Source organism: Benincasa hispida, chromosome 11 (assembly GCF_027475165.1).
Source record: "Benincasa hispida cultivar pf3 chromosome 11, pf3_genome.v1.1, whole genome shotgun sequence".
Taxonomy (NCBI): Eukaryota; Viridiplantae; Streptophyta; class Magnoliopsida; order Cucurbitales; family Cucurbitaceae; genus Benincasa; species Benincasa hispida.
The window spans coordinates 50,038,162-50,043,067 of record NC_143488.1 but is presented as its reverse complement, the minus strand read 5'-3'; the positions used below and the strand labels follow the sequence as shown (position 1 = coordinate 50,043,067).

General features: G+C 32.4%; 1 long non-coding RNA gene across 1 annotated transcript; it reads left to right on the top strand.

Moving 5' to 3' along the window:
- The first annotated feature begins 265 nt into the window (after nucleotides 1-265).
- On the top strand, nucleotides 266-790 carry LOC120091977 (uncharacterized). Its single transcript, XR_005485875.2, has 2 exons — nucleotides 266-378; nucleotides 465-790. It is a non-coding gene; the product is annotated as an uncharacterized LOC120091977 (long non-coding RNA).
- Nucleotides 791-4,906: the final 4,116 nt, after the last annotated feature.

Below are 4,906 nucleotides of genomic sequence, written 5' to 3'. Positions count from 1 at the left end.
GCCGCGACCACCAAAAAGGGCGAAACCCTCATTTATCTTCAACCTCAAAATTTCATCTCTCAAAACCCATGAGGCTTTTACATTTCTCAGAAAAAAGGTCTTCTTTTGTCTTTCAACCTCAAAAGTTCCTCTCACAAGGCCTAAATGGCCATCAACTTGCTCAAAAAGGAAAGAGCTATCTCTCTAGTCTCTTCCAACCTGTTGGGTTTAGAATTGACTTCAGGCCCACGAGGGAGGACGCTCAACCCAAATGAAAGTGGTAGGTGAAACGAAAGGCACACAATGTGCCATACCTCTTAGCTGGCTCTACAACATGTGGAGACCTCCACCATCTCAATTCAGTGGGAAAGAATGAAGCCGACTCAAAATAGTTTGATGGTAATTTTCAATCTTTCTTTTCTTTTCAGTTAAAAAAAACTCTAAAAATTCCTATACCTTCCGCTATATTCTTGTGCGATTTGCAGTGATTGAAGAAGAAAATTAAGCATGCAATTTGAAGAGCAGAAAGAAGAAGAGAAAAGGAACACGAGCATGTACGTGGTTCGGCCTAACTCAGAGCCTACATCCACGGGAAGGGATGAAGTATATTATTGAAGATTTTACAGAGATAAGTTTCTTTACCGTTTTGTTTTTGAGAAATATGTAGAACAACACAAAATGTAAAAGTATCAACTATTTACATTTGAATACATTTATATTATGAAAGCTGTTAAAGAAACTAGCCGTTGGGGCTTAACGTGAGATTATTATCTTCACAACCCCAATGGAAAATTCTCAATATTTTTCTTCATCTCAATATTTCTAAATCCCTCTCATTTATTTTCCTTATTATTTTTGTGCATGTAAGAGAAAAAATATATTCTCAATTCTACTTTGTCTTTTTTTTCCCCTCAATTTCTCACCTAGGCTCTCTTTCCTCAATTTTTTCCGTTAGTTAAAAAAATAAAGGGATAACAACACACAACGCCTTAATAAAAGTCTTATATTTCATTTTTGTCCAACTTTTCTATTATTTTTAAAAATGTTCGAATGGCTTCTTAATTATATAAAAATTACCTTTTTATCCTTAGCCTATAATTAATTACAAATATTTTAAAAAAGGAATCTCAAAAGTTTCCTTGATTCACATGCAAGATTTATTTCAACTATTTTTTTTTTGAAATCCCCACTCATTCTCTCTATATCTTGATCTCTCCACATTCACATTAATGATAGATGTTGATAGATATTGAAAGACCTTTATCAGTGCCTATAAAAAATAGTAACTGATAGAAGTCTATCAGTGTCTATCAGCATCTATCATTGATAGTTCTAAAATTTTGCTATATTTTATAAATATTTTCAATAGTTTTACTATTTGAAATAATTTTTCTTCATATATTATGATATATTTCAGAGATTGGTTTATATTGTGATTTATGTCCATTGAGTCAATCTCTAATTTATAAACTATAGTATATTTCATATATTGGTTAGAATATTCTCAAATATGTAACAAAATGTTCTAAGATATATTTAAAATAACCATGAATCCATAAGAAAAATCAATAAGTTGATACTTGAAACCAACGTAAATAGAAAATAAAATTTTACTGCATTTTCTCTCTGCAATAAACCAAATGAATAAAATCTCAACAAATAAATGCACATTTTCTCTCCAACATTAGGGGTGCTTTGTAAATATTAAGGGTATAGGTTGGAAGGATTTTTTGGACCAACCGTGAAAATTTTGGTTGGTCGGGTTGGCAACCCGAATGACCCGAATAAGGTCTCCAACCCAGTCCAACCCTTAAAATTCGTGTTAAGTTGGGTTGGGTTGTCAGGTTATTTATTCTTTTTTTAATTATATTTTTATTAACTTAAAATACTTAAATTTGTGTACAACACATACTAATAATTAAAATTTCATAAAACTCAAATGTTAAATATCAAAATCTAAAATATCTATTCGAAATTTCATACAAACATCATAAAAATATATATGAATTATAATATTTATAAGTTATACAATATATATATAATTAAAAATTTTATTGTATAACTAATAAATATTATAATTCATATATATATATATATATATTTATATATATTAGAAATTTGGGTTGGATTGGGTCAACCCAAATATTTAAAAGTACAACTCGAATCCAACCCAACCCGAAAAACATAAAAAATTCAAGCCAACCTAACCCAAGATTAAAATTAACCCAACTCAACTCTTACAATTTGAATTAAGCAGTTCGGGTTGTTTAGATTGTCGGATAATTTGAACACCCCTAGTAAATATGGAAATTTTTTTTCCAATGTCACATTCTCTCTGGTCGCCCACCACACTCAAGGATATTTTAGTCCAAAAAAATCCATTAAATCTTATATATGGAAATATAAAAAAATTTGGACATTTATGAAAATAATTTTGGTAATCCATTTATGAAAAAATCTGATAATCTATCTCTACTCATTTTATTCTCTCCCCATTTTCCACTACAATTTTTATTCTCCCTACTTTCGTTAAATATCCATCTTCCCTCTCCAAAATTTCAAAATTAAAGAAAACCACATTATCTCTTTTGGGAAATTGTCAAAAATTAGACGGAAGGGATTTGGGATGGGTTTTTAAAGGTCTATTAGATAGATAAATTATGTTTTATGTTTTTAAATTCACTAAGGTCAATAAATGTATGTCTTGGATAAATGTATGTATGTTTTATGTCCGAAAAATAGTTTAAATTTTATTTTAAAAACTGTTTTTGGATTCTTTGATCTAAATAGTGCAAATTCTGAAAACAATATTTTTGTGTTTTCAGTGTATCCAAATTTTGACTTTGATATTTTAAAATATAAAATTCTACAAAAAAAATAATAAAAATATTAACAAATATAATATTTCATGTTATCAACTCAATTATCTTTCTTAAATTAAAATATGTTATATATTATATATTTTATGATATTACAAAATAATAACTATACTAATTTTTTAACATAAAACAAGTTCATTAATTAGTATTAGTCTATATTTAACCTAATATTTAGAGTCTTATGGTCTATAATTATATTATCAAACAAATGGATAACAAGGAAGTAATGGAGCATGCCCTAGTTCTTTGAGGCAAACTATTTGCCAAGATAAAAAATGACATTAGAAATCAACATTTTATCATTCCCTAAGATTAGGGTTTAGGGTATACGATTTAGGACATCTTGATCAAGATGACCATTAAGGAATGCGTGGTTGAAATCGAGCTGCCGAAGCTCCCAACTGTAAGAAACGACCAGAGATAGAACAACGCGAATAGTTGAGGCTTCAACCAGCGGACTAAATGTGATCAATGCAAGGGGTTTTGATGAAAGCCTTTAGCAATGAGCCGAGCCATTCGAGTTCTGTTCGATTCAAAAAACCCATTTTCAGCCTATGACATTTTGCATAGAAAATTGAGGAACAAGGGCCCACGTTTAATTTTAGAGAAGAGCCTGGTATTCCAAATTTAGAGAAACCTTCCAATCGGGAACAGAAAGAGCATCATCAACTCGGATGGGTTCAGTTTGCTTCCAATCAGTAGAAGAAGTGGAGATCCACGCCTTTGGTTTAAAAATGTTGGCTTTGGTGCAAGTGATCATAGGGTGACCAGAAGGATTCGAGGGCGGTAGGGGAGGGTTGACGGGAGAAGAAGGAAGGAGAGAGCAGATCAGAGAGTGGTTGAGGCGATTAGGAGAGGTACTGTGATGCAGAACCTGAGGCAAAAGGAAAATTATATTCATCAAATTGTATATGCTTTGATATATAAATTTTCCCAGATGGGCTGAGGCATTTATGTCCCTCGTGAACTGGGATAGGGCTCAAATAAACACCTTTTCATATTTTAATTGAAATTTCCTTGAATTGAACGATTTTAGCCAAGGGTAGCAAGCACAACCAATCGTCACTAGGTCTGCAAAATTTAATTTTCTGGAGACTAGCACTTCCATTGGTGATTTACCTTCTAATATCATAGAGGGAAGGCCATTTATAATAAAAGTAGAAGGGAGGAAGGCATCCCACCAATGATATAATGGCATGGAGGCTTGGGCAAGACGAGTCAATCCCATTTCAACAACATATTGATGTTTTCTCTCAATCTACCCATTTTGAGCAGAGGTGTAAGGATATAAGTAGCGTGATTGAACGCCAAGATCAACACACACTTTATGAACCTTGACATACTCTTCCCCATTGTCAGTTTGCAAATTTTTTATTAGTGTTCCAAATTGATTCTTGACCATGGTGATAAAGTGAGTGAAAGCTGTAGTTGTATCACTTTTTAACTTGAGTAGATAAATCCAGGTAAAGCGACTAAAGTCATCTAAGAAATGCCTATAATATCTATAGCCCTCAGTAGACATGATTGGAGTTGGACCCCGTAAATCAGAATGAACAAGCTCAAAGGAGACTTAGCATGAGAGTTGGATAAAGAGTAAGGAAGGGCATGTGATTTGCCCATCTTACAAGCTTCACAGAAAACAAGTTCTTCATTGACGTTCACTAATAGATTAAAGATTTAACTATCCCATCCAAACTTTTAAAGAACGGTGACCAAAATTTCTATGCAACAGAGATTCGGACATCACATTAACACTTCCATTTGGAACAACCGTTGAGCCTTCTTTCTAACTGCAGACCAGTGTTTCTCGAAGATGAAGCACTACCAGTGGCCTTGGTTGATCCAATCCTCTAAATCCCTGAAGGAATGGAATTCCGCGTGGAAGCGTATGAATGTCGTGTAATTAATTTCCAATTTTGAAACAATGAAAATAACAGGGAAGTTTACATTTAAAATTATAGAATAAGCATTCAAAACATTATAAGCATGCAATTCTACATAGAGAGGGAAGAGTAAGAAGACTCACCCTTGTAGAATTTCTCTTCTTC